The sequence below is a fragment of the Cydia pomonella genome, chromosome 13 (assembly GCF_033807575.1).
Source record: "Cydia pomonella isolate Wapato2018A chromosome 13, ilCydPomo1, whole genome shotgun sequence".
Taxonomy (NCBI): domain Eukaryota; kingdom Metazoa; phylum Arthropoda; class Insecta; order Lepidoptera; family Tortricidae; genus Cydia; species Cydia pomonella.
The window spans coordinates 5,253,190-5,266,896 of record NC_084715.1 but is presented as its reverse complement, the minus strand read 5'-3'; the positions used below and the strand labels follow the sequence as shown (position 1 = coordinate 5,266,896).

At 36.1% G+C, this 13,707-nt stretch overlaps 1 protein-coding gene across 5 annotated transcripts in view; it reads right to left on the bottom strand.

Annotated features, from left to right (window-relative positions):
• Positions 1-13,707, bottom strand: part of LOC133524027 (POU domain, class 6, transcription factor 2) — a 239,379-nt gene that overhangs the window by 187,614 nt on the left and 38,058 nt on the right. The gene's annotated exons all lie outside the window — the stretch shown is intronic.

Below are 13,707 nucleotides of genomic sequence, written 5' to 3'. Positions count from 1 at the left end.
CGCAAAGGCAATAATATGCCAATAACTCCATATCAAGTGAACGAATGATTCTCACATTCCATTCACCTACACGTATTTGTAGTCTCGGAGGCCCCGCACTTGACCTTGCGTCGTAAGCTTGTTGGGACAGGTCGCGAGAAAAACCGTTACGATTTTCCTCTTACCCGCCTTTTTCTTTAGAAAGGGAATTCGAAGCTAGTTGTAAAGGCGATAGCGCTGAAACTCGTTTGTTAAGGTGATATATGTTCCGAGGGTTTTACTTTTGGAATATGATCTTTTTTTGTAAGGAAATTTATTATGATGCTTTATCTAAGGGGTTTATGTCAGGTTGAATAAACGTATAAACGTCTCGTAATAAGGATAACACAGCTTTGTCGTGTTCAATATATTTAATGTTAATAGCCATTAAGAAATGAGTTCTTTTAAATTCGTTTGACACCTGAGTTGTTTGTAGAATCTTGTATCCTCTCTAGAGAAACAACCACATTCTTGTAGCAAAATAATATGCGTGATTTAGATAAATAAAGTACATAAGATGTTAGAGTTTTACTCCAGTTTTTTAACACGTTCTCATGACACTCGAGAAAGGATATGAGTTTAGTACTCAAAAAACTAAGGTTTTTAATTAATTTACTCAATAAACCTGCCTCTTGAAGAACCCAATGTTGTAGCGCAAAGGACAAATCTCAGCGAGTATTTTTACATTGCGAGTATTTTTGTCGTACACCTTAGTTCACAGAACTAAGACGAAGAACAAATAACTCTACATCATATAACAGTATCACTTAGTTAGCTCGGACTGAAAGACACGATACATAACCCAATTAAGGGGGTGAGGGGGTGATCCTTAACGACTTGTTAAGACACAACCAATCATTGTCTCGAAAACGGCCGACGCAACGTGCCAAAATTCAAGCCGGTTTTACCGAGATGCTCGAATATCGATTGGCCGGACAAGTACAGGTATATTAAGAAATTTAGAATATATATATTTTGTAACTTTTATTTTTAAATCGAGTTGAAAAGAAAAACAAAATATATATTGTGCGTTAATGAAGTAAATACGAGTATATATTTTTTACTATATTTAAGGTTTTTAATTGCCTATTTATTATTTTTATAAGCCATACGTTATAATACGAAATAGCACAATTTTTTTAATTGTAAATAATGTCAATTGTCAAGCTATTGTTAGACAAGTATTTGAGGTCACGTGGGATAAGAGAAACATTTAGTTTATATTGCTCGGGATAGGTAAAATCGTACGAGGATTCCCTACAAGATTTATAAGTACTTAATGTTTTGCCCCAGTGTTTATCTTACCTCATATAACCTTGATAGACGTAAAACCAAAAGATGAAATAAAATAATCATAGTATTATGACTAATGTTAGTTCCTGAAAAATTGACATTGTTTTTCTTTTTCAATTATTCTTATTCATTGCATTGATTATAAATATTTGGGAGACAATCTTACATGCATCGACCTAACCCCAAAACTAAGCAAAGCTTGTACTATGGCTACTAGGCGACGATTTGTATAAATACATACTTAGATACAGAGAAAACACCCATGCCTCAGAAACAAATATCTGTGTCCATCGCAAAAATAAATGCCCTTATCAGGATTCGAACCCGGGACCATCGGTTTCATAGGCAGTAGGTCAGACCGGTCGCCATTGCATCGATGCATTGTATTGTATTTAGAGTTATCTTGATAAACGTATAATCTTTAACTCGCCTACCACATACAACAGCACTATAAGTTAGTCGATCATAAAGCCAACGCAGACGGCCTGTAAATTTTCGTAGCCCGATCCGGGCGGTCTTTGTCCTATTAATTTGTAATGTCCCCCTCCTAGATGCATGGGGTGGTTCCCACTGCAAGTAAGGGGTAGTGTAGAATGGCTGAATTTGCGTTTAGGAAGTTGATGCGTTTTGCTATCTGTGGAATGATGCTGGAGTGCGTTTATTGATATTGTATATTGTATCGTAGATAGTCGAGACATGTTTTTAGTTATTAGGGCTCATAAGCGTGAATTTAGGAACTAATAGGATCATGGGACAGTACTAACTTCATATAATTATAGTAAAGATAGCAGATTCAGACGACACCAGCATTACTGATGCAGTAATACGGCGATATTACTGCGAACGAAAGTATCATTTTATTCATTTTACAAACTTGGAGCCACAGGGGAACAAAGTAGGACCATTCACGGTGTTGACGAAAAACGCTTGTCTCCCATTATGAGGAATTTGAATATGAGAACTGATTCGTCGAGACTCGAGAATCACTGGTTAGTTTATATTTGAAAGCCTACAGTAAAGAGAATCAATTGCACTGACGTAAATTATGAGGTAGGTACCCCAATACTCAAAATGAAGTAGGTAATGTAAGTTATATAATGCAAACGATATTTCAGTAAAATTTAGGTAATACTAGACTAGACTAGACCGTTTCGCAAGCCTAGATGAAGGGGAGCTCAGACTCCATCTAAGGGTTAGATCACAATGTTGTTACTGTAAATCCCTACTTAATCCATATCCATATTAATACTAACATACTAATAATATTATAAAATGCGAAAGTGTGTCTGTATGTCTATAACCTCTTCACGGTCAAACGGCGAAACCTATTTTGAAGAAATTGAATATAATGAATAAATTGATATGGAGATATAGAATAGAATAGAATAGTTTTTATCGATCATCATCATACGCAGACTTAAAAATATATATCATAAAACTAATAGCATCAAAAATACGGACTTTAGCTAAAAACTATCCTATATGTAGGTATGGTAAAGTAAAAGTAGAAAAATAGAGTGGGAGCTTAATAGCATCGTTCGCAGACGTTTACTGATTGATAAAAAAATATTTTATATGTGTGATATTTCTATATTCAATAGCATACGTTTTTTTGTCGAAAACGAAGTGAAATTAGAGTACCCATATAAAAGATTACTGGGTGAAAAATAAATTTAGAACATAGCTTTTCGGACAGACTGTTTTCAGTAGCAAAGTAAGCAAATATAGCATGTAAATATTTAGCTCGTCATATACAATTTCCAAAACTATTTACCTGTAACAAATGTACCTGATTACCTATCTATTTGATTACAACCATGTACTTGGTGACCTACAGTATTTTTGAATTTATATATATATATATGTATATACAGGATGATTCAGGAGACGTGAGCAGGATCAAGCCTGCATATTCGGTAAATTATCAGCAACTGTTTCGTACCAGTATTTGTGAGATTAACGTTAATTTAATTTTTACTGTTCAAAAAAAAGAGTTTTATTTTATTTACGATATTTATGGTCACCCTCTTTGTTTTATCCATAATAAGTGACAAATTGAATGTCATCGGAGTGTGGTTACTTTTATAAAATCGTATCTCACTCAAGTGTGACATTTTATTTTCTTCATAATCAAAGTGCTGTCATAACGGTTAAAGAGGTTTTATCTTTGTTAATTAATTGTTGTAGGGTGTCCATGATGGTAGATAATCAAATTTGTCCTTAAGAAAAAGTTAAATAACAGATAAAAAGCGTGATTGTTTTACTTAAATATGATGGTGAACGATTCATTAACATTTACTGATTGTGTAGTCTTAGTCCAGCTCACGTCTCATGAATCACCCTGTATGTATATATATATATATATATATATACGTATGGATAAAAATAATACCTTCTTTTCTAATCTTACAAAAGTTATCAATTTGGATATTTCTTCTGAAACTTTCACCATACGAATTGTAAGAAGTAGAAGATTTTAACATGTCTATAAGGATAATTTACAACAGTTTTGAAGTCAGTTTATGATATCCACAGGAAAGTCGCAAAAGCATTTACAAAATTTATGACCCTTAAATGATTTCATTCATATTTTGTTTCATTAACATCTAGATTGCAAGATCACAATGCAATTCATCTTGTTATCGGTAAACCCATTCAAAAACGTTATCTCAAGACAAACCGTGCGCCGGTCGATCTGCGTGGGGGCTCGTTTCCGATAGGATTAGGCCAGACTTACTGTTTGGCCAGACCCCCCTACTGTAGGGGGGCACATCATACCCGACGGCTATAGTCTAAGATGCGTTTTAGACCTAAAATACAAGCGTGGATATTGTTTTTAAATTTAGGGTTCGGGTAACCCTTCTTCGCAATTGGGCACTAAGACAATTGAATCATTTAATTGAAAAAAAAGTGTGAATTAATACATCGTTTATATCTAATTTAGCAACGAATTAAGTAAGATAGAATTAAAAATAAATAGGTTATAATGCCCTTTAGAACTCAATCATAATTTTATGAAGAAAAAAAAGTGTGTTTTTAGTTGGATTTACTATTCAGTCGAACCCCTACGGCACATGGCACACTGCATTCGATTCGCAATCGCTCCGACATGCGAGCAGGATGTCGCTATAATACAACTTTTGTCTTGCTCTAAAATCGGAGTGACGTGCGAATCGGACACAATGTGTCATGCGCCTAGCTAACAAAAATACAACCTGCATGGTTATTCTATTTTAACATCTAGGATTAGGTAACCCTACTTTTTGTTGGCATTGCAGTCGGTAATAAGACAGTTTACCCGTGAAACATAATAATAAGACAGTCTCGGTTGAGTCTAATAAAGCAACTATTTTTTTTTTTCGAAAATACAAAAAAGAACATGAAAATTTATTTAACTTGTGAGATACATCAACAAGAAAGGGGTTAGGTAAAGGTGCAATGGTTTCGAATTTCAAAACGGTCTGGAATAAGCAACCTACGCACGAAGTAGCCAACGGGTACGGGTGCGAATTAAGAGGGGGGAGGGGGGCACGTCGAATATCGCACTCGGTGCACTGACTTTGCAGTCCTGTTTAGGCAATGTTACTTTAGCTCGCAGACGAAATACTAAGATGTGTGAAGAAGAGGAAATAGTTATTTGTGCAATAAGAGAGCAACGTTTGATATTACTTCGTGTAATTATTTTGGGTCCCGTGCAATTTCATTTTGTATGGGATTTTGAGTTTCCAAAACGTCCCGCTTGGCGGCACAAAATGAGACTTAACGCAAACGCGTACGTCACGTCACGCTATCGAATAAATGTACACTAGAGGTTCTGGGCACCAAGCGTCACGTAAGCGTAGTCGTTTTATAAATGAAATCTCATTAGTTGAAATCATAGCGTCATTGTGCTCAACGATGGGGTTTAGGGTCGGCAACGCGCATGTAACTCCTCTGGAGTTGCAGGCTTACATAGGCTACGGAAACTGCTTACCATCAGGCGGGCCGTATGCTTGTTTGCCAACGACGTAGTATAAAAAAAATTGACGTCAGATGTCTTCGGCAGACGTACCAACGATCTTATTTTCTCGTCAGATGATAAATCTTTTGAGAATTCAATTAGTTTTTTTTGTCTTACTATGTTCTTAATTAATTTAACTGAAACATTAAGAACCAAATAACTATAAATATTGTATCAATCAAAACTAATAAACTATACTAAATTATAATAACATAATTAAAAAAAAAAGTGGGGTCTTGTCAAAAACGCTGGTGGATCCGACTGGGGACCGTACGGCTGGCAGCTTCATCGCACAGCGTATTGTATTGTAACTCAGCTGGGTAATGCTGCATCTACGGCACCTATGCTCAGGGGTCAACTGTGATTCATATATCCAATATGAATTTCAACATCATTTTATGTGTATCTGCATAAATAATAACAACCTAGTGAAATCCTACTATATGGCTAAACAATCATTAATTTCTAAGTAAAGATGAATTGAGAAATGCATCCATTATACACAGAATTTTCTGCTCGAAAATCGACCTTATTCTTTTTAAATATAGTTGAATTTACAAGTTCTGATAGTAGTTAATGCTCTATTGAGTGAGCATGAATAATCGTATGTATTTCCTAGTATCGATGGTATGGAGATCCTGCTATGGGTTGATTTAAACTAATGATTCTATAGTTCTGAGTAATCTTTTTTTTAATTTCAAGCTATGAAATTGCAGTTATTTCGGGTTCAACGGGGCTTTACGGACTTTTTTGCAAACTTACTTTTCCTTTTATAATTATTTCGATACCTATGTGTTTGTATGAAAACAACTTTCTCGTGTTGTAAAGAAAAGGGTTTAGGAGATCTGAATAAATTATTTTTTCACACTCTTTATCCCTAATTGGTATTTATTTGTACGGTTTTACTCAGGAGAATCATTTTTAGGAAGAGCTTTTGTTTTAGAAAAATGAAATAGAATGCGTTTACCTTTGAATAGGGTTGTTTCCAATTTTTTTAAACGCTTGTATTACGTTCTATATTAACTAAAAGTTGCCCTAAAATTCAACTTTTATACTAAAAACGGCTTCAAATATGTTAAATTAACAAAATATATTTTGACAGATCCTTTCGCGCCCAAAACGCTCTTTGATAATTGTGTGACGTCACAGTTTACGGTTTGACACATAACTTCAGACACACGTAGAAGATACGAACTGTCAACTGACATTTGTCATTTGTTGTTTATCGCCTAACTGTCAACAGTGTCAATCCGAGAGTTGTGACGTCATCAGAATCTTCAATGAGGTTACGAGTTTGGTCACGTGACGTGTGCCAAAAGATATATTTTAAATTCAATATTTACAAAAATATGGTCATTACAGGTCCCCTAAAAGTAGTTTAACATGTTCTTATAATCCAAAAGAATTTATTGGAATACAATTCTGCCCTAAGATTTGTAGATGGAAAAAACCCTATTGTGACGGAAAAATGATTTAGGTATAGACATTTGATTTTCTATCTTGTTTTAATTTTAACAACAATAAATCTAATAGTAATATTCGTAATGCTTTTTGTAAACTTTGTAAAAGCATCATACGATTAAAACGTGAAAGAGTAGGGCTAAGATGGTCGGCTCTTTATCATTTGTCACCATGCCTGTCACGTTCTAACAAGTATGTAACTGCGAAAGTGACGGGCATAGTGACAGGTGATAAAAATGGAACCATGCTGCCACCGCAGGTAAATCATGAGGATAAAACCAAAACACATTTTTCAATCACAAACTAGCTTTTTTAGGGTTCCGTAGCCAAATGGCAATGATAAAGTCAATATATTCGGAGATAATCGCTCCGAAAGAAAAAAAAATGTGTCCCCCCCCTCTAACTTTTGAACCATAGGTCCAAAAAATATGAAAAAAATCGTGGAAGTAGAGCTTAAGAAAGACATTAAATGAAAACTATAGCGGACATGATCAGTTTAGCTGTTTTTGAGTTATCGCAAAAAGTTTTCCCTTCATAGTAAAAAGACTTACTTTAATTAGGTACTGATTATGCAAATTTGCCTATTTGTTTAACTCGGGTGAAAGGTACCGTTTCATCCCTTGGTTAACAATTTACTATACTTTAAGCTCCAGTTTAGCTTATTGTGACGGAAGAGTAACTACGGAACCCTACACTGAGCGTGGCCCGACATGCTCTTGGCCGGTTTTTTTTATTATAATACCTATGTGTCGTCTAAAATGACTAGAAACTAGACGAAGCATATAAGACTATCGAAGGTCACAACACAAAAGCTCCCGTAGGTACGAATTTATAGTGCGTGTCATTCACGAAGACGCGCAGATTTGTCAAATCTAACCTTTAATAATAGGACATTACGAGTCAACACGCGTCTTCGTGAATGACACGATCTATAGTACGCGAGCACTACCGCTGTTTCAGTTGCGCTCTCAATTACGACGAGCCCGTGTAGCAAACGTCGTGTCGTCGTTGGAATGTTGGCTACGCGAGCTAGGGGCCTAGCCAAGATGACAATCGTATGCAGAACGTAAATAATGTATGGAAATGATAGCGTTTCGTTTCGTTTCCCGCAAACGATTGTCATATTGGCTAGGCCACCAAAATAATAGCATTTTACTAAGAAAATAGCAGCTTTGTGTATTGACCTCGCACTTTTTGAAAACGCTTCGTAATGCAGTGTCTGTGTAGTCAGTGTTGTTAAATAAGGAATTTATTCAGTTATTTTTAAGTAGACTGACATTTGATTTCACTTGAGATTGGCATTTGTAATTTCTAGTAAGTGATTGTTAAATTGGAGGTGTGCTGTGAATTTTTATTCTAATAATTTTGTTATTCTGTTGACATTGTAATTGTAATTATTTATAATTATCTTCAATATTTATTTTGATTTTTAATAGGTACAGTCAGCATCAATAGTAGCGGATGAAACAACGCGCCAAAAGTCTAAAATTTACATTCAAAAGTATATCTGTTATCGTCTTCATTGTTCTACATATAGAACCATCACATTTTGTTAAGCTGTTTCAGAATGGTAGATACTTTTGAAACCTTGTTTGATCCGCTACTTTTGATGCTGACTGTACAATGTAGATATGTTTAATTATTAAGTAATTATGTTCGACACAATAATTATTGTTGAGAATTAATTAAAAAAAAAAATAATAAAAAAAAAGTCATAGAGAAGTAAGTAAGCATAGAGTGCTCACTCCATACCAAAACGCTTATTATTTTCGTCGTCAACATCTAGCGTCAAGTAGCGGATTTATAAGTACCGCTACTTGACACTAGATGTCACAAGTGTCGCGACTGTCGAAAAGTGTATTTCTCAACAATTTAAACCTAATATTACAAGCAGGAGTTGAAAATAGAGCTCCAGTTAATCAGTAATAAGTACTGATGAGTCCCCTACTTGTCGCTAGATGTCGACTACGAAAATAATAAGCGTATTGTTTTGAAAACTGATGTATGAAGTGAACACTCTATGCTTTACTTATATCATTACGATAATATCCACATTATCGTGGCCGTCACTTTCTAACAAATACACATGACACAACAAACAATAAGTGTAACCACCATAGCTCAACCTCACAGCACGTCACATCATAATGTGACACATATAAAGGTATTATCTAGGGGGGCGTGCAACGCAAGTGCCTCTTACTGGGGGGTTAGGGGCAGGCCACATTATGGGACGGCTACTGTTGGGTACTGTCGATGTCACGAATGTTATCTAAATTGTAATATTGTCTATTTGTTAGTGATTGTTATTTTTGGTTTTTAACTCAAAAATCTGTTTATTAAATGACAGATAACAGTATGTATTCAAACATACTTTTTGGTTCACGAAAAAACATTTATGATTAATGTTAGCAGTTTCACAATACCACATTATGCAACTGTTTTTTTTTTAATTTGTGAGAGTATTCGGCTACACATTTTCATTTTTTAAAAATAAATAACATGATTGAATTATCCTTCAAAACTCATTAGGTGTATCTAAATGTCAAAATTAGAGAGTAGGATTTACACCAGGAGGGCCATCAGCCTTATTATTGGTAACAATATATATATATAAATATAAATAAATAATAAATATTATAGGACATTATTACACAAATTGACTAAGTCACACAGTAAGCTCAATAAGGCTTGTGTTGAGGGTACTTAGACAACGATATATATAATATATAAATATTTATAAATACTTAAATACATAGAAAACACCCATGACTCAGGAACAAATATCCTCATCACACGAATAAATGCCCTTACCAGGATTTGAACCCGGGACCATCAGCTTCGTAGGCAGGATCACTACCCACTAGGCCAAACCGGTCGTCAAAATATATATTCCTATTTGTCCCCGCCTCCTGTATAGCGGCAGCTCACGTGTGACGGGGACAAATGGGAATACACCGTAATAAAAATATTCAATATGTAACTCTTATTACGTAACTATTGCATAAAAAGCTATTTGAACATTATTGTATTTGTTTTGATTGAGCGCATCTCTGGCCGCATAGATTACCGAAGTAAAGCGTGTAGGGTTCCACGATACATTACCTTCGCGTTTCACCACCCTACGACATAGAGTAAGTAGCAGAAGCGACAAATTACAATAGTCAAGCTATATTATACTATTTATATCCAGTCAAGGGATTTGATTGGCGTTTTCTTTTATGATATAGGACAAGCAAACAAACAAGCAGACAAATCGCCTGATGATAAGCAATTACCGTCGCCCATAGACACTTGCAACACCAGAGGAGTTGCAAGTGCGTTGCCGGAATTTATCTTAGGTACTGTGACAAAGTTCACTAGTGGGTCTGTGAGCTGTAGATCTCCCGGACCTTTAATACACCCATGGCTTCGCCATTTTGTAAAAATTTCCAAAATCTGAATCAACAAAAAAATCTGACTGCGGCCGGCAAAACGTCCCAATTTTTCGCTTGCTATAAGGACGAGAATTGCTTGTCTCTTTATACGAATAACCTGTCAAGGTGTCCTTATGACAAGCAACAAAGTGGGACGTTTTACTGGCCGCAGTCTGATACTGGCGAAATAGCACTGAACTAAAGCCATAATTTAAAAGAATGAATGAATGAATGAATGAACTAAAGATAAAGACAGATAGTTTATTATTCAAGTAGGCATATTACAATGCGCTTATGGACGGCAAGTAAAGCTACACCGGCTCCTGTGAAAAACCCTACTACCCTACCTACCTCTGACCCGGGAAGATTTAAATCCCCCCTCAATTGGAGGAGAGTATCCCAATATGGCCCGGCAAGAAACTCGGCGAGACACATCTTTTCAAAACATTACATCTTATAGTTAACATGCATTAAATAAGAAAAATAAAATACAATTTAGATTACTATAGAAACCATGCAATTACATTACTAATATTTTACGTATCTTAAAGTTGAAATCGAGCCAAACGAAACAGATACGCAGTGAAGTTCCTATATAGAACCTATACCTAATACCTAGGTAGTAATGGCATTGCGGCCCTCAGCATTCACCGGAGTCACCTATCAATTCTAGCAGCTAGGCTGGCTAGGTCTTTCGGCCGGCTGGCCTGAGCAGGGCCATAGATTAATGAGTTAATGTGTCTACGCGTCGCCTGTGTCATAGAATACAGCGCAGAGTGGCCACATTTGTATTTTGCCTATTTCATGGGGAATAATTGTAACGGGTGTTTAAGCTGGAATTTGAAATGTCTAATTTTATGTCAGTGTCTTGATAAAAATACCTTCTTGACATTGCCTGCGTTCGAGGATTTTTAAAAGTCAAGGCTCGTATTTATAATTTTGCAATGCATTGCCTCAAAGGGTTTTTTAATACTAGTACCAGTGATTTAATGAGCCATTATAATATTGGAGCATGAAATAAATAATATGTAGTACAGTTAGCGTAAAAAGTAGCGGATCGGACTAAGCTTCAAAAGTATCTACGATTCTCTAATAGCTTAACCCATTCAGCGCTTATCACGAGTCACGACACGTTGTCGTTTTGCCTACACATTTTCGTTACAAACCAGGAAACTCATGTTATCGGCTACGACGTAGTGCTACGACTGTAACTCAGCGGTGAATGTGTTAACAAAATATGTATCTATATATTCAAAAATCAGATTGTGACAGACACTTTTGAATGCGAACTAGATATATCGCTTGGTGCGTTGTTTGATCCGCTACTAGGCGCTACTAGTGTGTGCGGAAAGAGAAGAGTCGTGGAATATATGGGGCCCAATACATTCCCCGACTCTTCTTTTTCCGAACAGACTCTATACGGACAGAATTCTCAATCTCTTCTGTTTGACGTTGTCCAACACTAGCACATAGGTTTCTCTTTCGCGTACACTGTACTGTCTACCGTGGCTGTCTGTCGCGCGCCGAGCGTGCCCGAATAATTGAGTCGAATACCACTGAATAGAGATAAAAAAATACGAAAAAAACGTTAGTGTTGTAATTTGCGGGTCTATTAACAGCAGATGAAATCGCCCCTCACACTACATATTCCAGTGCTTTCGTTCTAAAATTAAAAATCACGCATCACGTAATAGAAAAATGTACTCAGAGATTATAGAGGATTAAAATAAAATTACTCCATAAATAATAAATTGTAACATATATTTTAGACTGGTCAGACTTTGGATAAAACTAAACTCAATGGAATATTTCGTACAGGTTCTGAGAATTTTAACCTACAGTTATGTTTGTAACTTAATTTAGGTTGGCGACTGCTTTGTCGATCGAACCGTGGCCTGAGCAGCGCCATAGATTAATGAGTTAATGTGTCCACCACGGGTTTCGCACCCCTGCCTCACAGAATAATTACGCAGACAGGACATTTTTGAAATACCTAAAGTTGTACTAGCGTAATCGTTTAGTTCTTGTATTATTTTATCCATCGCATTGTATTGTTTAGATAAAATATGAAACCAAATTGATATCTATGATTCCAAAGTTAGTAATTTTAGAAATTAAATATTGTTGCGGAATGTTGAATACAATATAAGGTTTAGGTAAAGCAAAACACAACCCACAGACTCCGTTGGTTGGTCCACCTTGAGAGAATGAATTGAGATTGGAAAGTATAAAGAGCGTACCTGGGTCGCTTAGCAGGAGGACGTCTTATCGGACGCCCCGAGTGTCGCTGGGGCGACATGGTAGAGGCGGATCGGTGCGAACTTCAAGTCAACAATTGACGAGAAGTCGCACAGGACCGAGAAAAGTGGCGCTGTCTTGTGTCGACGGCCAAGTCTCATTATGGGTCGCTGAGCCAACTGAGTAAGTAAGACATGGCGTTTAGGCTGTTTAGTTACTAAATCATGCTGGTTGGAAATTGATTTTATTATAACGTCAAAAGAAAAAATCCTTGGCACCCCTTTTGTCTAGTTTCGTTTCGAATGTCATTCGCGATTCTAACGAAACAAAAATAAGCGTACAAATTGCTTCTAAAACAACAAAAGTCGACCGGAAAAATTCACAATCGCAGCGAATCATTAATCTCAGAAACAAATGGAAATCGGCCGACATCTGCTATACTCTGAAAAAAATGGCGGCCTATAGTCGACAGTTGTCACGTTATATTCCAGGATTAATTAGAAATGCGATTAAAAGCAAACAAAACAGGGAATGGTGAACTTAAATTAATGAAAAATTACCACCCTCTGCGAGCGCTCGTCAACTCTTTTTTTTTAACGGTCGCTCCCGCGCATTAAGCGGCTTTAATTTGAATTCGAAATAAGAATTACGCGCGCTTATAATTATTTTTTTTCGACCAGTGACGGTTGATTTCTAACGAGGGTTGCGAGCTTTGTGAATATGTTGATTTTTTAATCAGCTCGGTATGTTTATAAATACATGGACTTTTGAATAATTTCAGACTTGATTTCGGAAATGTTGCTAAAATATGTTTTGTTTTAGTGTCCGACTGAAACCAGATTATTTGCCAAAACCGAAATTTCGAATGGATACCTACTACCGAAAATACATTTTCGGCGCCGCTGTATGGTTCAGCACTTTTTCGCCGAAACCGAAGCTTCAGCCGAAACATATATGATTTCTATACTGAAATCCACCGAAACCAAAACTTCGGTTGGACACTAAGTTTTCATAAAGTAAATAGTGTAGAATCAAACCAAGATAAGTGTGCAGCGATTTTGATAGCCCAGACTGTGAACAGGTACCTAATTTTAAATGTCAAACTTCTATGGAATTATGACGTTTGACACTTGACTAGACACCGTCTGGGCAAAATCGCTGCCAACTTATCTTGGTCTGACTCTAAGTACTTAAATTAGATTTCACATCACAATCAATTTAACGAAAGTACATCTCATTGTTTATTTTTGAATGACTATATCTTCCTATATTCAATTTTAA